This window comes from Carcharodon carcharias, chromosome 3 (assembly GCF_017639515.1).
Source record: "Carcharodon carcharias isolate sCarCar2 chromosome 3, sCarCar2.pri, whole genome shotgun sequence".
In the NCBI taxonomy this organism is placed as follows: Eukaryota; Metazoa; Chordata; class Chondrichthyes; order Lamniformes; family Lamnidae; genus Carcharodon; species Carcharodon carcharias.
In genome coordinates, this window is record NC_054469.1 from 34,242,152 (window position 1) to 34,263,006 (window position 20,855).

At 44.1% G+C, this 20,855-nt stretch overlaps 1 protein-coding gene and 1 long non-coding RNA gene across 6 annotated transcripts in view; one reads left to right on the forward strand and one right to left on the reverse strand.

Annotated features, from left to right (window-relative positions):
* Positions 1-6,219: 6,219 nt before the first annotated feature.
* Positions 6,220-19,767, reverse strand: LOC121275780. The gene is made up of 2 exons (XR_005942565.1): positions 19,683-19,767; positions 6,220-11,605 (listed from the first exon to the last, which is right to left on the reverse strand). It is a non-coding gene; the product is annotated as an uncharacterized LOC121275780 (long non-coding RNA).
* A 434-nt stretch (positions 19,768-20,201) lies between these two features.
* The window catches only part of ube3c (ubiquitin protein ligase E3C), a 169,531-nt gene continuing 168,877 nt past the window's right edge, over positions 20,202-20,855 (forward strand). For 2 of the 5 annotated variants that reach the window (XM_041184414.1, XM_041184418.1), the window contains exon 1: positions 20,202-20,337. The gene's annotated coding sequence lies outside the window, so the exon portion shown is untranslated. Of the gene's footprint in view, positions 20,338-20,381; positions 20,425-20,444; positions 20,572-20,638; positions 20,816-20,855 lie in introns of those variants that run through there. The other 3 variants (XM_041184415.1, XM_041184417.1, XM_041184416.1) reach the window with 3 other exon arrangements.

Here is a 20,855-nt window from a genome sequence, read left to right on the forward strand (position 1 = left end):
GTGTAGTGCTCCTTCCCTAGCCTAGGGAGTATGAGGCCAACTGCAGTGCCCCACATTGAGTCAGCTTAATTTAGGTCAATACAGACTGGGGTCTAATTTTGGAACCTTCCTTGAGTGTGTGGCTCAGTAGCAACTGGGGAAAGTGTCAGTGGCAGAACCTAATGAAATAGTTATATCAAAACTCCAAAACAGTATGAGAAATGGATAAAGTTACACCTGCTAACATTCAGATTTCCCTTATACATAGCGCAAAAAATTGACTTGTTGTGGAGTTAATTGTCTAGAGCTAATAGTTCAAGGAATTTATCCACTTCAATAATACTCCTGGGAAAGGTATTCTTGCTGCCTGGCAGTCTACCAAAGATTACCTTAAGGGACTAGTCATCTCTAATTCCAATAGTTGCAAAATCTAAGTACATCACCCAAACTCAATGAACCACCATTGGACCCCAAATCCAAAAGCTGCCATTGGGTAACTTGATACCAAGTCATCATTAGATTCAGAATATAAGCCGCAAATTCATCATAAAGACCAGTGAATATTAACATATTGGTCCTGTCAAAGATAACATTGCTATAACAGAGACCTGGCTAAAGGAGAGACAAAACTAGCAGCTTAATATCCCTGGTTATAGAGTCTTCAGACACGATAGAATAGGAGATAAAATAGGAGTGGGGGGGGGGTAGCGCTAATGGTTAAAGAATCAATTCCACTTGTGAGAAGGGATGATATACTAAATGGGTCAACAAACGAGGCTTTATGGATTGAGCTCAGAAATAAAAAAGGGGCAGTCACATCACTGGGAGTAAACTACAGACTCCCAAATAGTGAAAGGGAGATAGAAGAACAAATATGTAGGCAAATGTTTGCTTGTAAGAACAAGAGGGCAATAATTGTAGGAGACTTAAACTATCCTAATATCAGCTGGGATTCAAAAATTATAAGGGGCACTGAGGGAGAAAAGTTCATGCAGTGTGTCCAGGAAAATGTTTTCAACCAATTAGTGACAAACCCAACGAGAGGAGATGCAATTCTAGACCTAGTCTTGGGGAACGAAGAAGGGTAAGTGGGTGAAGTGACAGTTGGCAACCATATCGGGGACAATGATCACAATTCAGTTAGATTTAGCATTACCATGGAAAAGGACAGAGATAAGGCAGGAGTAAAAGTTTTGAACTGGGGGAAGACAAATTTTGCAGAAATGAGAAGGGACTTGGCTGAGGTGGCCTGGACAGCACTGCTGGAGGATATAACAGTGGAAAACCAGTGGGAAGCACTAAAAAGCGAGATCCTAATTGTACAAAGTAGACATGTCCCCAACAAAAATAAGAGTGGTACTGTCAAATCTAGACCTCCCTGGTTGTCTAGAGGAATACAGGGGAAGATCAAACAGAAAAAAAAAGCGTACGATAGGCACAAAGAGCTAAGCACTGCAAATAGCCTAGACGAATATAGGAAGTGCAGGGACAAAGTAAAAGTGAAATAAAGAAATCAAAGAGAGGGCATGAAAAAAGATTAGCAAGTAAAGTTAAAGATAACCCAAAGATGTTTAACCAATACATTAATGCTAAAAGGTTAGTTAAGGAAAAAGTGGGACCTATCAGAGATGAAGATGGAAACTTGTGTGTAGATGCAGAGACTGTGGGAAGGGTTTTGAATGAATATTTTGTCTCCGTGTTTACAAGGGAAAGGGAGGATGTAGATATAGTAGTCCAGGAGGAACAATGCGAGATTTTGGACGGAATAGTCATAAATAGAGAGGAAGTACTCGAAGGGTTGAAATCCTTGAAAGTTGATAAGTCAGAAGGGCCAGATGGATTGTTTCCGAGGCTGCTGACGGAAGTCAGGGAGGAGATAGCAGATGCTCTGAGGATGATTTTCCAATCTTCACTTGATACAGGGGAGGTACCGGAGGACTGGAGAAATGCAAAGTTAGTTCCATTGTTTAAAAAAGGATCAAAGGAAATGCCAAACAATTATAGGCCAGTTAGTCTTACATCAGTGGTGAGCAAATTAGTAGAATCAATCCTGAGAGGTAGAATTAACTGTCATGTGGAAAAGCATGGACTAGTCAAGGATGATCAGCATGGATTTGTTAAAGGAAGGTCTTGCCTCACAAATTTGATTGAATTCTTTGAGGAAGTGACAAGAAGGGTTGATGAAGGTAGTGCAGTGGATGTTGTGTACATGGATTTTAGCAAGGCACTTGACAAGGTCCCACATGGTAGATTGGTCAGGAAAGTAAAAGCCCATGGGATTCAGGGTAATGTGGCAAACTGGTTAACAGATTGGCTTTGTAACAGGAAACAAAGGGTAATGGTCGATGGATGCCCTTGCGAATGGAAGGTTGTCTCAAGTGATGTTCCACAGGGCTCGGTGTTGGGACCCTTGCTGTTTGTGTTATATATTAACGAGTTGGATGTGAACGTGGGGGGCACGATTGGGAAATTTGCAGATGACACAAAGATTGGCCGAGTAGTGGGTAGTGTAGAGGATAGCCATAATCTCCAAAACGATATAGATGGGTTGGTGGAGTGGGCAGTAAAGTGGCAATTGGATGTTAACATAGAGAAGTGTGAGGTCATACATTTAGGGAGGTCAAACAGTTACAGAGATTACAAAATAAATGGGTATATACTAAGAGGGCTAGATGAAATGAGAGATCTTGGTGTACAAGTACACAGGTCCCTGAAGGCAGCAGTTCAAGTAGACAAGGTTGTAAAGAAGGCATATGGAATGCTCTCCTTCATTGGCAGAGGTATAGAATATAAAAGTAAGGATATAATGTTGGAATTGTATAAAACACTGGTGAGGCCACAACTGGAGTATTGTGTGCAGTTCTGGTCACCACGTTACAGGAAGGATGTAATAGCTCCGGAGAGAGTGCAGAGGAGGTTTACAAGAATGTTGCCAGGGTTAGAAAAGTGTAGCTACGAGGAAAGATTGGATAGGTTGAGGTTATTTTCCTTAGAACAAAGAAGGCTGAGAGGTGATTTGATTGAGGTGTACCAAATTATGAGGGGACTAGATAGAGTGGACAGGATAAAATTGTTTCTCTTGGTGGAGAATTCTAGAACCAGGGGACACAGATTCAAGATAAGTGGCAGAAGGTGTAGGGGGCACATGAGGAAGAACTTTTTTACGCAGAGGGTATTGGGTGTCTGGAATTCGTTGCCCAAGTTGGTGGTAGAGGCAGAAACTTTAAACTCTTTTAAAAAGTACCTGGATCTGCACCTAAAGTGTAAGCTGCAGGGCTATGGGCCGGGTGCAGCAAGGTGGGATTGGAAAGGGCACCTTGGTGTCCTCAGGCTGGCATGGACAAGATGATCCGAATGGCCTTCTTCTGTGCTGTAACTTTTCTATGGTTCTATGACCTGGGAATGCCTGAATGCACACCCAGCCATCAAACAACAGCTTCTGATTTCCCACTTTTAACATGGGTTAATATGTAATATAATGCTTTGCAACAACCTATTTATTGCTTATAAATATATTTAAAAAATATGTTGGTGTGAAAGAACTATTGCTGATCCCAAATAAATATCAAAGGAATATAAAATCAAAACATGTGCTAAAACTGTCAACATGAGAAATTAACCATAGTCTCTAAGGTAACTCCATTCTTTGACTTGGCCACTTTTCCATTATATTGTCTACCTATATCTAATTAAACCCAATGAAAATCAGTAAACACATTGACTAAAGGTACAGTCGGAAATTGTATGAGAAAGAAAACTATAAAAAGCTAAGGTATTGATTTTTGATATGCGAGCTAAGAATGTTATCTCTAAATGACTTTACAGTAATAATCATATCATTTAATTTGACAGATGATGCATGAAGCAATAATGTAAATAGAATAAACAGATAGATTTGAGCAGCAAAAGCATTCGAGAGTGATATGTACATGTATGTTGACCAGGGACTGGCTTATTAGTGCAGAGCAGTGATGTGTGAAGTAGCTTCAGCTTGTATGTTTATCTAGTTATCAGACAAACTTGCCAAATCCAAGTCTCTAACTTTATTTGTTTTTCAAATTTCTTCCTATTTCCACAGTTCCACAGATGATTGCCATTCTTCATGTGTAACCTTTGATAATCAGCCTTGAGGGGGATATCCAACTCAGGAAGGCCATCATAGATGAGTCTGATCCCATTGCCACCTAATATCCAAATATTGAGATCACTGGGCAGCAATAATAAGTGGTACTCTTACAGATTTCCCTCCTCTTAGCAACGAATCACTGACAATTTTCTTACAGTGGTCACTTCTAGCAAACCAAAATTTTCCAATAACCAGTACTTACAAACTGTTTACCATCACTGACACTGAGCAAACAGGAGATATTTCGTATGCACTTATCCAACCATTTTTGTAAGGGCATTAATAACCCAAATAGATTTAAGGTGATTGTTATTCAAGTAACTCCACCATTTCATCACTCCATAATTGGTGGCACTGTCTTCAGCTGCCTCGGCCCCAAGTTCCAAAATGGCCTCCATAAAGTTCTCCTTTTAGATGCTCTTCAAAACTTGTCTCTCTGCCAAGCTTTTGTCTTAATTTACGACTCTGAGATTATGCGACTTGATGTCAAATTTTGTTTGCTAATGCTTCCAAAAAGGATTTTGGGACAATTTAATTAGAGGTGCAAAATAAATGCAATTTGATGTAGCAATTTGATATAATGTGGTATAGAAACAGCAATAACAAAACCCATGGCAATTTAAAAAAAATTGTCTTGGAAATGGTTGATGTTGACGACGCCTTTTTTATCACCCAACTCTAGTCACCCTGAGACAATAAAACTATTTTTACAAATGAATGGTTTGCTAGGACACTTCAGAGGACATTAAGAATCTGACAAGTAGTATCAAAACAAAGATAGTAATGACCATGTTCTGACTATTCAGCAGACTGCCATTATCAATGAATGGAGCACTTTGTGATCCTAAAAAAGCCTCCTGAGAACCAAACTCCTTGACCGTGGCTTTGATCATCTCCCTAATTCTTGGGATTTTTTTCACATTAAAGTACTATATAAATACAAGTTGTTTGTCAGTGCAAAATCCATGACCTTTTACCAAGCTGTTTGACTTTGCTAACAGTTTTGGAAATACTTACCTAAGCACTTAGATTGAAGTTATGCAAAAGATTTAGCACCTGACAGAGGGAACAGCTCCAGACTGTTGCAATATCACCTCTATTTTACAAGCTTGCCCAAAAATGGTGGGTAAATTATGCTATTTGTTTAACACGGTGTATCAGGTGGAACATAGTCTGCCAGACCTGCAACAATGGTAATAATTATTGATTTCAGAAGCATAAAAGAGCTTCAATTTTTCGCACGAACCATTATCAATGGGGAACATGAATGGCTAGTAAAATGTAGCTTTAGCATCAGTGGGTGTAATTATAATAAGTACTGATATTTTTTTATTGTTGTCTATTTTGATTTTAATTTGCATGATTTTAGTTTTTTAATACTAGGTTCAGCTTAAACCTGTTTCTTGCCATACATGTTGGTTAGTTTGAGCCAGTAATAGCTTCAATAATTTCTTGCCTCAGTCTTCTAGCTCTTTGACCTTGTCTTTGGTCACCAGTCCTAATATCCCATTTAGTGGCTCGGATCAAATTTAGTTTGATAATTGCTCCTATGAAGTGCCCTTGGGGCATTTGACTATGTTAATGGCGATATATAAATGCAAGTTGTCATTGTAGTGTAATTCACTGTTCCCTAACTTGGGGGTTGTTCTTTGTTGTGGCAGGTGGACTATTGTGAACGTTAAGAGAAGTATAAATTTGCAGTAAGAGACCTGTGGAGTGTCAAAGAGTAGCAAAGTTCATGTTTTAGTCTTAGGAACTCAGCCTTGATTACAGTTGGCCTAAGTTAATGTGAAGGTCACTAAGCTGTTGTGCCTGATTTTATTGAGCTTTTAAGAGAGAACAATTTAGTTTAATATAGGGGACAGCTGAGCCCATGATTTATTATACTTCTATGATGTGGGAAGTAAAGATGCATCCTGTGTATGTCCAGGAAATGTATCTCACTGCTTGCACAACATTTCTGTGCTTGAGGAGCAGCTGGTAACAGTATCTCATGTGGATTCTTGGAATACAGAGCAAGATTATGGCTCCTAGCTTATTCCAGATAAATTTGCAAGTTCACAATGTCTGATGAATTCAAATACTATAAAACTAACAGAAACATGAAACATTGGTGGTGAAATTAATGTCTTTATTACAACAGCACAGTACTTCTTTAAATGTGGGTTTTCTAGTCATTCTTTCAGCAAAAACTTGAACAAAATCAAGACTTCTCACTCTGGAAAAAGCTACATAAAACTGTCCATATGTAAAAACAGTCTGGGGATATAAATACAAATTTTGTCAGGAGTCTGGCCTTCTGACTTGTTTACATCATAGAATATGAAAGTCTAATTGGGAACTGTATTCCCCTGAATTGAAAAGACAGGTTTACATCTGCTGGGTTCAATATTATTTGAGCACTAACACTCTGGGAGGAATCTTCCAATCTGAAATCTAAGTTCGATGCCAGGAGTGGAAGTGGGAGTGATTTCCACTGGGGGGGCAGGATGGCTGACCACGTGCAATCCTGCACTGTTCAGTTTATTACCTATGCATCCGTGTGGAGCACGGTGAATCTCGTAGTGGGGCGAGCACTGTTAGCACCATAAGGTAGCACCTGACAGAGGGAACAGCTCCAGACTGTTGCAATATCACCTCTATTTTACAAGCTTAAATGGTGGGTAAATTTTGCTATTTGTTTAACAAGGTGTATCAGGTGGAACAAAGTCTGCCAGACTTTCAACAATGGTAATAATCATTGATTTTGGAAGCATAAAAGAGACTGCTTAAATTGTTGCACGAATCATTATCAACAGGGAACATGAATGGCTAGTAAAGTGTAGCTTTAGCATCAATGGGTATAATTATAACAAGAACTGATATTTTTTCTTTATTGTAGTCCATTTTGATTTTAATTCATATAATTTTAGTTTTTTAATGCTAGATTCAGCTTAAACCTGTTTTTTGCCATACATGTTGGGCAGTTTGAGCCAGTAATAGCTTAAATAATTTATTGCCTCAGTTGTTAAGCTTGTGGGCTCAAAGGTCCAGGCACCATATTTAAGGGGCACCTGGACAGTCATTCACTCACTGCAGGCCAGGAGCTCCAGATTCTGCCAAGAGTCAGAAAAGAAAGCAGCATGTGGCTCCATGGTTCAGCGAAGCCTCCTTGGAGTGAGTGAGTGTACAGGAATGTCACACAGGAGTTTGGGATGCAGCACTCACCAGCAGATGGGACATCTGCACTGGATGTGTGCCAGCCAATTCACACTGTCAATCTTATGTAAGTTGTAGGACAACCTGCTTTTTAATCAGTAACTGCGGCAAGGCCGAGCAGCTGCCATAGGCATGCATGCTCCTGAGCTGCTCATACAGTCACAATAAGCAGGGGGGCTCCCAGACTGGAGGAGGAATTCCAGACATTCAGGCCTCACCTGTTTAAGGATCAGGCCACGGAGATAGCCAGGGAGGAGCAGGACTATGCCTGTGCTGAAGGTGACACTCCCCTAAAAAGCCAGTGAGGATGCCTCCAGGCTGCAGTTGTCAGCTTTCCCCATGGAGTGACACATTCAATTAAGGAGCCTGCTTAGTGAATCACTAAATCTTTCTTTTCTCTATTCCAGGTACCAGCAAGAAATGGAGGAGGCCATCAATCCAGACCAGCCACAAATCCATGTCCAACCCCGCCTCTTAAGGCGGATGCCTCAGAGGATACACCATCACAGAGTTCACCTGCACCCTCCACCAGCACAGATGCAGTTAGCTCAGTGGGTCCACGTCCTACAGTGGGCTCAGGGTCACAATCTGATGAGCATATTACTGACACTGGTCCACAGCTGTGGCAGGAAGTGACAGCTGAGGTCTCTGGCACTCAGAAGATTGCTGGAGACCAGGGCCCTTCTCAGCCCATTCAGTTGACCAGCCTCTGGTGTCAGCCCTCAGAGACAGCATGTTGGAGATGCAGAGACAGGCAGGGGAACGTCAGGCTGAGTTTCCAGAGGTCATGCACAGACTGGACCAAAGGCTGGCAGAATCCGTCCATGCTCTATCAGATATCGTGGCTCCGGCATGCAATCACTTGGCTGCCTCCATGGAAAGAGTGGGAGCTGCCCAAGTCCAGTAAAATGCACATTGGCTGCAGGATATGCAACCAGGCCTGCTGGCCATGGGTGCAGTAGAGCAGCGGCTAGGCGAGAGGGGGACATTGCACTTCTGGGTGCCCCTTGTCCTCAAGGAGTCAGGGAGGTGCCATTGGGCACCCACAGGGAGGAGGAGCACTAGCCAGGCACCCTGGGGGCTTGATCCCAGAACATTCCAAGGGTGCCCTGCTTCTCCACTTCCCCTCTGCCAGTGACTCCATCACCTCCAGCAGGTGAGGCCTAGGAGGGTGCATCTGCACCTGAGCAGGAGACCCTTAGAGGTCCTCGAGCCACCAAACGATGACTGCCAAAGTCATCAGTCAACAGGGCATATCAGTCATCAGGCTGCTTCCCCCTTAGCTGCGGATATCAGGGCTGCACCTAGACAGTGATAAACAAAGAAAAATTAAGATGTATTGAAGGCACATAGATGGCATGGGTGTTAAACCATTGTATATAGTTTTGGCACTTGTGAATATATGTTCACTTGCAATGTTTGGAAGCTTCCTGGATTCCACCATGCTGCTAGTTGCTTCAATGGTCAAGAGCATTTAAGGGTCTGGAATGTGGGCCCCCATCAGAGTCCGATAATGAACTCCTACAGATTCACTTCTCTCACATTATCAACATATATTTGTCAAAGCTTTTTGTCTTGTGCTCATCAAGATAATTCACAAGAATACCAATGTAAGAGAAACAACATATTCTTGTGAATTGTCCTGATGAAAATTTTCAACAGAAAATGACTTTTTTCTGCAATATGCAAGTTTTATACTATCAATCTGCTATTATCAATATAGTGAGTACTCAGTAATCCTGCATGTGCATGATTAAGCACTAGTCATCATGTGTGAGTATGCTGCCTGGCCATGCATCATGCAAACCATTTCTTGCAGGTTATCATGTTCTAACCTCTGAAAATTTGTTCATCAAGGTCATTGCACCTTATGTTGCTGTTGCGTGATGTGAGATGTGGGTGGATGCCACAAGTACTCAAGGGGAGTTAACTCTGCTATGTGACTGGCAGGTAACACTGTAGGTGCAGGTTCAGGGCTGAGAGTGAAGTTCTGCACTGTCTACTTAACAGCAGAAAACCAGAAGCTGCCTTATATGTCTGCAGGAAGCTGTGGTGGGCACTTTCAATTGTCAATGACCTTCCTTGGCGAGTTGTCATTTTCAGCTAACATGCAAGTGAAGGCTGCAAGTAAGGAGGCAATGGGCAAATTGACCTTGATGCAAAAGGAATTTGAGTGTAGGATTTAAGAGGTGTGTATGCAGTTGACTGAAACCTTTGTCAGATCTCACATGGAGACTTGGTTGGCCTGCTTGTCTCCTTGCCAACTGTGGCAGTAGTCCTTGCATAAAGGGTTTGCAATCAAAGTGCATCAGACATCATTTGAAGCACCAGGCTTTTAGTGCATGAGATGAGAGAGGGTAGAATGGGCCTGTGTGCAGACCCTGCCAAGGACTGTGAGGCTATCTATGTGAAGCACCAGCAGCTCTAACAGACCTCTTCAGGGTCCAGGCAGGAAAGAAGTTTACCGTGGCTGGGTGTCAACAATGATGGATCATGGTCTTGCACCAATGCAAAGGTTATCTAGGTCTGAGACCTGGAGGAGTCTCTGTGATTGTATGGTCAGCAATGGTTGCACCTCTGCAACCCATACTACAGGTGTGTGGACTTCAGAGTTACCTCAAAACTTCTTGGCAGGACAAAGATGTCAAGTGATATGTGTTTACTATGAGTGAGTGGGGATTAGGGCAGGAACATGATCTACCCTCATCGATTTGCACGGAGGAGTGATCTCCAGGGGCCAAATGGTGTTCTCATGCTGCTCCTCCATGTGGACCCATCTATCTGGTTCTGACTGCAAGAGCTCTCTGCCAGGTCAGTCCCCACTTTGGGAAAGGTGTGAGGGTTACATGAGTGCAACCCTGCAGAGGTTAGATTTGATATTGCTTCCAAGTTGCCATGCACATGGACTTTGTGAGGGCATGGGTAAAGTCACAATTCCACTTACAGGTTCCTGAGGTCACGGGAGAATTGAGTGCTGTGCAGGTTCTAATGTGTGTCTTTAGCACCAAGGGCACTGCATATTAGCATTGTTTGGCGCATGCAAATGGTCAAACCACCAGCAAGGCCAATGGTAACTAATTTAATTCAGCTATTGTAAATCAAGGCACATTAGAGAAAAGTATAATGTCTATAAACAAAAAGGAGCTGGGGCCTTCCAACGAGCAGAGGACAGAAAACCAAAATGTTAAAGAAATGTGTTGGCAGCTTACTCTGTCTGGAACCTGGTAGCTATCAGATTGGTAGGGGCCTGTCTGCTGTGTTGAAGCCCTGCTATGGCCTCTGCCTTTGGCTCAGTGACATCCTGGCCCTTGTCAGCTCCATCCTCTTCACCATCCTCCTTGTTGGAGGAGATATCTTGATCTTCCATATCTCCCTCAATCAGGACATCCCCCCTTTGTAGCGCTAGGTTGTGCAGGGCGCAGCAGACAATGATGATCCGGGACACACTCTATACTGGAGAGCCCCACCTGAGCAGTCCAAACATCTGAACTCATCTTTAGGAGGCCTATCATCTGCTCAATCACAGAACAGGTGGAGGCACGTGCATCACTTAGCTCTCCTCAGCAGCACTCTTTGGACCGTGGCATCATCATCCAGATCTTTACAAAGTATACCTTGTTCCCAAAGAGCCAGCCCTGCAATCACTGAGGTTCTTCAAAAACCTGTGGCAGCTGAGAATGGGGCAGAATGTAAGCCACGTGAGAGCTCCTTGGGAACTAAGCATAAACATGCAGAATTTGCCTTCTGTGATCACATATGTGCTGCACTTTCAAGAGTGGAATCCTTTTCTATTGATGAATATGACTGACTGTTGCCAGGGAGCTCTCAAGGCTGCATGTGTACAGTCAATAGCATCTTGCACTTGCAGGAAATCTGAGATTGCTGCAAGTACCAACACTCTTGCAGCCTGGCTTATGGGATGCAGGTGGAATTAGACAAATTGGTGCACTCTCCTGAATGGGGCATCTGCCACCTCCCGTGTTCATTTGTGTGTCACTGACTGTGTGATGCCACACAGGTCCCCAGTGGAGCCACTGGCAGAGAAGTTTAAGCAGCAATGACCTTCAATGCCACTGGCATGGGATTCCCTCCAAGTCCTTGCAGTTGCAGGTCACCATGGAGAAGGTGGCAGATGTGTGTAACCAACTCCGGGACATCTGAAGGCACCTCTGGCATTGCCTTTCGTATTGCTCCCCCTGGCCCTGTGCCAATTCGTAATGGGCCCTCCTTCTCCTCATCTGGATGGGAGCCAGTAGAAAGGCAGGGTTGCTTGGAGCCTGCATCATCAACTCCTCAGTGAATCTGTGAACAAATTGCAGTAATAAAGCTGGTAAGCATATTCCCTACAAGTTTGCCTCCATCTCAGAGCCACCAAGCTATTGCTAAGCCCCTTGACTCTTTCTAGACATGGCACCCCACCCTATCCCTTCTAGGTGAAGGAAATGCTGGAGGACCAGTGGTGGTTGTTCCTCCCGTTCATATATGACAGCGGATGGAGATATTGCTTTTTTGCCGGGGTGATTAGAGCCATGTGTGAGAGGCCTTGCTCTCACACTATGCCTCAGCTGGCTTCCACTGTCCTCGAGATTCTAGGGAGAGACCCTTGCCTTGGGAGCATGGAAAGACTAACCACATGAGCCCTTGTCAGGGATGACCATTCACCCGGGGAGATGGAGGTTTGGAGTCAAGAGTTGGCTGTCATCCACTGAGCCCCTTGGAGGATGGGATGGGGTCAGAAGGACGGGAAGGATGGAGGGTCCCAGATGGATGATGTTATCAATAAATTGTTGAATCTTGAGTTCCTTAACACCTGAAAGGAAGAGAAGCTTCTTGTTAAGGTGTTGGATGAGGCGAAGAATAAAATTAAACTGCGGATAAGGACAACTTTGAGATTGGGTGAGTCAGTGCTGCTGAGAGAGAGGTTGAGTATGTACATATGGTGGCACATGGCACTGAGTGTGGGTCTCAGGATGTGGTGAGAACAGTAGTCTGAGGAACGTTGTATGTCCCGGAGACACCTGTAATCCTGGGTAGATTTGAAACATGAGGGGTGGCACTTCAGGTGGAATCTATGTCGGAGACGGAGAGAGTCGCTGAGGAAGGAAGTATGGCTTTTAAAGCGAGTTGTGGTCGAACACCAGGAGGGAAATGGAAAGCAATAAAGGTGAGCAGGGTGAAAGAGACAAACCAATCCTCTTGGATTGGTTAGTTTAATGAACATATGGAGCACCGTCCTGCTCTACTCTAGCCCCCCCCACCTCCACCCTTCGCCTGCCTCCCATGTCCAGCGTCCAATCCACCCTACCCCCTTCCACCTTTAGTCTGCCTCCGTGTCCGGCCTCCACTCCACCCTACTGCCCCCCCCACCTTAGACTGCCTCCCATGTCCAGCTTCCGCTCCACCCTTCCACCCTGTGCTTGTCTCTTGTGTCCAGCCATTGTTTAGTTTGTGCTACCCGCACCAAATATGTGTCAAGTTGTGAGCATCCCCATGAAGATGAAAGCAGCATCTCCTCACTCAAAGTTGTGGAAGAAGTAAAGCTTGCCATTTTTATACAGTCGTTAAGAGTGAACATTCCAATTTCTCACAGGCAGGGAACTTAATTTGACAGGGGAACTTAATTCCGGCAAGGTGGCCTTTTAATGAGCATGCACGATATGCTAATGAATGCAAAAGAGTTTCCTGACATTGTTTGTCAGGAAGTTCAGACCGCCTTTAAACCGCTTTTAATGCACTGAAAACAGAATTCCTACAGTTCATCATGCCGTCGGGAAACTGATTTTTGGCTTCACGTCAAATTAAGTTCCTCTGCCAGCCAAGCTTCCCACTGCAAGCGGGACTGGAAGATTCCACCATCGACTTCTTTGTATTCTGCCTGTTATAATTTCAGCATCTATCTTCGAAGAAAACAACTTCAATCTTGTTCCACAACAAAATCCTTGTTAAAGACTCAAGTTTTGTAAGCAACATTATAACTGCTCCTTCCTTGTGTGGTGGCATGCCCATTGAAATTAACCTGTGTAGAAACTCTGGAGAGTATAGATTGTTAGCATCTTCTTTGTCTATTAGAGTCAATGCTGATGTATTTTTTAAAATTTACCTGAGTTTTTCTAAAACTTTTTAATTTAAATCTAGTGAATTACAAAAATAACTTCCAAGTAGTAAGTTGTATCAAATAATTGTCCCTGTCATTTTGCCACACTAAACCAATTCAATCATCTCATTTACACCCCCATGCCACTCTTCCCATGCCATCACCTTGCTCCTATGCCATCCCCATCCCATTCCTCCATCCCTCCCATGCATCCCACTCTTGCCAACCCTGACCCTCCCATCAATCCCATCCTATCCCTCAAGGAAGCAATCTGTCTCCAGTCAGGATGAATTTATTGTTGGGCTCCCTTTATCTTCTGCTGTTCTCTATCAACAGCCCCCCCCAACCGCCCCCTCCAGGCCCTGCCACCACCACCACCTTGTCAGCGCACGTGTGTCCCATGCTCCAGTCCTCTACGTGCCCTGTGTTCCTCAGTGTGCAGCAGGCACCACTCATCAAATATATCCGCCGACACACCCTTTAAACTGACCAATCAGAACAGTCCAGGAAACAAAAACTTGAGTATTATTGTTATAGACATTGAAATTGGGCATTCAATTAAAGCAGGATTGCCTCCATTAATATCCAAGCATTTCAATTCTTTTAGATCTTACTCTATTTATCCAAACCCTGTTGTTACACAACAACTGCCTGACTGGCATCAAGACCTTAAGAAGCCAAAATTCTCACCAGCAGAATAGTGCAAAACCAAAATCATGTTACTTGATTCCCACTAGCTCATATGTGCCACTGGCCCCACCTGGATCAAACTCCAGCTGTCACCAGTAACTGATTCCTGTTGTCTGTCAGCAAGACCACTTTCTTTGATTGCCACAACTCATGCTCACTACTGCTCCCAAATTTTATTATTACTTCAGCTTTGACTTCTCTAATGCTGTTACAGATAGCACCCTGGTTTAACTCTCTACAAATTACATCTCATTTAAAACACTGCAGCCTGTGTTCTCATTCATATTAGATCTCAGACTCCCATCCCCTCTTCTCCATCAAGGTCCATAGACACCAAGGGTAGAATTTTCTGCTCCAGAGACTAAATGCGGTTGCAAGCTAGAAAAGTAACATGTCTCCCACTGGCCAGAGTGGTGGGTTCGTGCTCCAGCTCGTCTGCTTTTCAGCTCATTATCTATGCATGAATGTGATCCATGTTGGATTTCTTGGCAGGGTGGGCTGCAATCTGTCCGCCCCGCCATGACCTCATTGGATCATATTTCCGGGTGTCATGCTTAAGCCCCACCTGTGCACATCATTCACTCTCTGCAGCCCACGGCTGGTCATGGCAAATGGCAGCCCCCAAATGAAAGCAGCCAACTTCCCCCAAGTTTGGGAGCACTGGGCGTACTTCTGGATGTGGTGAAGGTACACCGCAATGGGAGACAGAGGTCCACCAACCTCACCACTTGGGCTTGGGAGAAGGTTGCCAGTGCAGTCAGTGCCAACATGGTACACAGGAGAACTGCCAACCAGTGCAGGAAAAGGATGAATGATTTTATCCTCTCCACCAGGATAAGTCAACCTTCTCCTGACTCTAAAGTCTTACTCTCACAAGCCCATCAGGCAATCGCAGGGTTACAGTCCATGGGGATCTCACACACTACCAGCACAAGGGACATCACCACTGACTCTCTCACACATTTGACATCTTCATCTCTTCTCACATTCAGTGCAGCTCATGTCTTCAGCCCTTACACAGCACCACACAGGACCCACAGAGATAGGCACCCTTATCATCTGTCCTGGCATTATCCATCCTTGTCATGAAAATATAACAATTCTCATAATATTATTGTGATTTATTGTAAAGGTAGGTAAATAGTGGGGTTTGGATAGTTTCTATATGTATACACATGTATGTGTGTGCGTGGGATTCAGTTGAATTGGAGACAGCTGGTCTGAGGCTTCAAGTTATCAAAAAGAAGTGAGATTTGAAATGCTAAATATGTAAACATGGTTGAAGTTTTAGAATGTGAAGCGTGAGGAATATTTGCATTTTTAGATAAATAGGGTAATAATAGATGGTAAGATGTTACACCTAGCCAGAAGAAGCTAAGCCAAGCAGTGTGTTTATTTTTCCTAAAGGTTACCGATAAAATTAGTAATATGAAAAGATTTATATTATGAGAAAAGTAAAGTTGCAAAAACATATGGGAACAATGGAATTTTCATTAAAAAGGAAATATGCATAAAGGAGAAGGCTATATGTAAGAGAAGGAATTCTAAGATCTAACACAAGTGTGAAAAGCCTCTAGACCCTGGGCATCAAGCTGCAGGAGCTGAAGTTGAGAAAACTCACTTTGAATATCACTTTCCAGGGTATTGTGGTGCTTTGCCTGGGTCTGCTTAAAGCTATTTGTTTTTCTGCTATTGCCTTAATGGGGGTGTAACTGGAAGTCAGATTAATTAGAGGTTTTAGGTGTTATTATAGCAGTGATGTCCTGGAACTGAGATGATTGACCTCCAACAACCACAACTAGGTGCTAGGTATGACCCCAACCAGCGGAGAGTTTTCCCCCAATTCCCATTGACTCCAGTTTTGATAGGGCTCCTTGATGCCACACTCGGTCAAATGCTGTCTTGATGTCAAGGGCAGTCACTCTCACCTCACCTCTGGAGTTCAGCCCTTTGTCCATGTTTGAACCAAGACTGTAATAAGGTTAGGAGCTGAGTAGCCCCGCCGGAACGCAAACTGAACATCAGTGAACAGGTTATTGCTAAGCAAGTGCCACTTGATAGCATTGTTGATGACTCCTTTCATCACTTTACTGATGATGGAGAGTAGACTGATGGAGCGGTAACTGGCCAGGTTAAATTTGTCCTGCTTTTTGTGTACAGGACATACCTGGGCAATTTTCCACATTGCCAGCAAGATTCCAGTGTCGTAGCTGTACTGGAACAGCTTGGCTAAGGGTGCGGCAAGTTCCAGAGCACAAGTTTTCAGTGCTATTGCTGGAATGTTGTCAGGGCCATAGCCTTTGCAGTATCCAGTGCCCTCAACCCTTTCTTGATATCACAAGGAGTTAATCTAATTGGCTGAAGACTGGCATCTGTGATGCTGGGGACCTCCAGAGGAGGCCAAGATGGATCATTCAGTCGGCACTGCTGGCTGAAGATTGTTGCAAATGCTTCATCCTTATCTTTTGCACTGATGTGCTGGGCTCCTGCATTATGGAGGATATGAGCCTCCTCCTCCAATGAGTTGCTTAATTGTCCACTACCATTCATGACTCGATGTGGCAGGACTGCTGAGCTTAGATTTGATCCATTGGTTGTGGAATCGCTTAGTTCTGCCTATCACTTGTTGCTTATGCTGATTGGCATGAAAGTAGTCTTGTGTTGTAGCTTCACCAGATTGACACCTCATTTTTAGGTATGCCTGGTGCTGCTCCTGGCAAGCCCTCCTGCACTCTTCATTGAACCAGGGTTGATCCCCTGGTTTGATGGTAATGGTAGAGAAAGAGATGAACCGGGCCATGAGGTTACAGGTTATGGTTGAGTAGAATTCTGCTGCTGATGATGGTCCACAGTGCCTCATGGATGCCTAGTCTTGAGTTGCTAGATCTGTTTGAAATCTATCCTATTTAACACAGTGATAGTGCCACACAACACACGATGGAGGGTATCCTCAATGTGAAGATGGGACTTTGTTTCCACAATGACTGTGCGGTGGTCACTCATACTGATACTGTCATGGACAGATGCATCTGCAGCAGGCAGGTTGGATCCAAAATTGGCTTCATGGCAAGAGGCAGAGGGTGATGGTCGAAGGTTGTTTTTGTGATTGAAAACCTATGATCAGTGGTTTAATGCAGGGATCGGTGCTGGGACCCTTGCTGTTTGTAGTGTACATTAATGAGTTGGACGTGAATATAGGAGGTATGATCAGTATGGTTGCAGATGACACGAAAATTGGTGGTGTTGTGAATAGGGAGGAGGAAAGCCTTAGATTACAGGATGATATAGATGGGCTGGTAAGATGGGCAGAGCAGTGCCGAATGGAATTTAATCCTGAGAAGTGTAAGGTGATGCATTTTGGGAGGAATAACACAGCAAGAGAATATACAATGAATGGTAGGAAGTACAGAGGATCAGAGGGACCTTGGTGTACATGTCCATAGATCCCTGAAGACAGCAGCACAGGTAGATAAGGTGGTTAAGAAGGCATATGTGATACTTGCCATTATTAGTCGAGGCATAGAATATAAGAGCAGGGAGGTTATGTTGGAGCTGTATAAAATGCTACTTAGGCCATAGCTGGAGCTGTGTGCAGTTCTGGTCGCCACACTATAGGAAGGATGTGATTGCACTGGAGAGGGTGCAGAGATTCATCAGGATGTTGCCTGGGCTGGAACATTTCAGCTATGAAGAGAGGCTGGTTAGGCTAGGGCTGTTTTCCTTACAGCAGAGAAGGCTGAGGGACCTGATAGAGGTATACAAAATTATGATGGGCATAGATAGGGTAGGTAGGACAAAATTTTTCCCCTTAGCAGAGGTGTCAATAAACAGGGGGCATATATTTAAGGTAAGGGGCAGGAGGTTTAGAGGAGATTTGAGGAAAATCTTTTCACCTAGAGGGTGGTTGGAATCTGGAACACACTGCCTGAGGGGGTGGTAGAGGCAGGAACCCTCACAAGAGTTAAGAAGTATTTAGATGAGCACTTGAAATGCCATAGCATACAGGGCTACGGGCCAAGTGCTGGGAAATGGGATTAGGATAGATGGATGCTTGATGGTCAGCATGGACACGATGAGCTGAAGGGCCTATTTCTATGCTGTATAACTGTATTATTATTTAATCTCTCCTGCCTGCCACCCCATCATAAAGCTTTTGTTCTTCCTTCCCCCTCCCAATAACTTAAAGATACTTATATTTCTATCTTTCTTCAGTTTTGATTTAAGGTCACTCAACCTGAAATCTCTGTTTCTATCCACAGTGGCTGCCAGACCTGCTGAGATTTTCCAGCACCTTCTGTTTTTATTTCAGATCTCCAGCAACTGCAGTATTTTGCTGCCTGTCCTGCGAGTTGCTTCATCAATTTTTGTCTTTTAACCAGGGACACTCGGCTGGTAAGTATAATCCTCTATCTGTTGAGGCGCTGGTTAGGCCACAGCTGGAATTTTGTGTACAGTTCTGGTCATCACATTACAGGAAGGACATAATTGCTCTGGAGGGAGTGCAGAGGAGATTTACAAGGATGTTGCCAGGGCTTGAAAATTGCAGCTATGAGAAATTGGATAGGCCAGGGTTGTTTTCCTTAGAACAGAGGAGGCTAAGGGATGACCTAATTGAGATGTACAAAATTATGAGGGGCCTAGATTGTGTAGAAAACAAAGACTTGTTTCCCATAGCTGACGGGTCAATTACCTGGGAGCATAGATTTAAGGTGATTGGTAGAAGGATTAGAGGGGACATGAGGAAAGACTTTTTCACCCAGAGGGTGCTGGGCATCTGGAATTCACTGCCTAAGTTGGTGATTGAGGCTGAAAGATACCTGGATCTACACCTGAAGTGTTGTAACCTGCAAGGCTGCAGACTAGGTGCTTGAAAGTGGGATTTTAATGAGTGGCAAGTTTCTTGGCAAGCGCAGGCAAGATGGGCTGAATGGCTTCTTTCTGCACTGTTACTTTTCCATGGTTCTATGAGACAGAATGCACAAATGATGTACGAGTAGAATTTTTGTTTCTGTAAAGCATTTTCAGATGTTTTGGTAAAGAGATCTGATCTATTGACGATTGAGTAAGCCACTAATGAGATGTACAAACCAAACGCCGATCTATATTAGTTTATTATGTTTGATAATGATTTTTATACCAAGCCTCTTACATAGTATAAAAGCAAAATACTGCGGATGCTAGAAATCTGAAATAAAAACAGAAAGTGCTGGAAAACCACAGCTGGTCTGACAGAGTTAACATTTCGAGTCTGTATGACTCTTCTTCAAACTCTTACTTAAGAGTTTGTCTCATCACTTATGGGACAGTGGGCTCAGCAAGTCTGTGAACTCCCCTTTTCGACCCTACATGCATATCTTTTGATTCCTTGTGTCTCCAGATATCTATCTCAGTCTTGAATATAGTCACTGACTGAGCATCCACAGCCCTTGGGAAGTAAAGAATTCCAAACATTCACAACTGTTTCTAGAAAAAAAAATCTCTCCATCTCAGTTCGACCCCTTATCATGAGACAATGCCCCCCTTGTTTTGGACTCTCCAACTGGGGGAATGGGGTGGGGACCAGCCTCTCAAACATTTACCCCATCAAACACGCACCAGTCAATGCACGGAATCCCATGTCGATTATCTTCCCATTCACTCAACTCCAAATTTGGATGGTTCCAAATCCAGTGCCACATCGTGAAGAACATAGGGATAAAAGAGGCGGGGACATAAAACTAGGTCAAAGGTCATGATCGTACCCCTCCTTCCATCTGCGTCACCAATGATGTCACCGTCGCGCTGACAATCGCTTCCAAAACAGTCGGTTTGAAATCGGCGACCGAGCGCGGGGCAAATTCCCGCACACGGCACCGTTACAAGTCAACACGGAACTATTCTGAAGTAACGCCACTTTAAAGCTACGAATAAACACTGGGCGCTTGACATATCATTTTTTCCCTCCACCTTTTGAATGTCGAAATCGGTTTTAACGCACTGATCAACCAAATTCTTCACTGGGGCGCCAGGCTCCTTGGAGCCGTGCGGCGCGTCAGGGGGCGGGGTGGGGCGCGGCCGTCGGGAACGCATGCCGGAGGCGCCTGAAACGGACATCGTGTTGAGCCAATCGCTTGACGGAAGGCTTTGTGGCGTCACAGCAGGGGAAGGCGGAACCTCCGACAGGGTAGGCGTGCTGAAACGTTTGGAACGAGGCCCGGCTCTGACAGCTTCCGGTGTGTGCTGTTGGTTTCAGTTATAGACGGTGCATCAGGTAAAGGAGCCGGGCTGGGTAGAGCAGCGAGGGAAGGAAAGGGGTGGGGGCGTTTGCGGACGGGGCAGGGGGCGGAGGACGGTAACGGTAACCTGTCATCGTAACTTACTTTAAAAATCTTGTGCGCGTGTTTTTTTTTAAAACTCTTGTTTCTTATCCTTCTTCAAAACGTTTGAGTGACAGGCTCTTTTTGTTTTGAAGCTGATGTTCTACAGAAACTCCCTTGTCTTAAATGTAAGCGGCGTCTTTTGCGTCCTGCTGAGTCATAAAGAAAGAGAAGGGGGAAGAAAAGAGTCCAGTTACTGGCTGACAATTCACTCCACCGGCCAGGCCTCGACCTCACGGCCTGTTCCCAGTAGGACAGAGGAAGGCTTTTTCTTTTTCTTTTAATCCAATCACTGCAACACTCTTTACTCGATAGTATTATATACTTTGCCCTCGCCTGGTGTAGATGCAAACCATCTCATCCCCTTTTTCTGTAAGTTACATGAATTTGGTTGCTGTTAAAACAGGCGCCT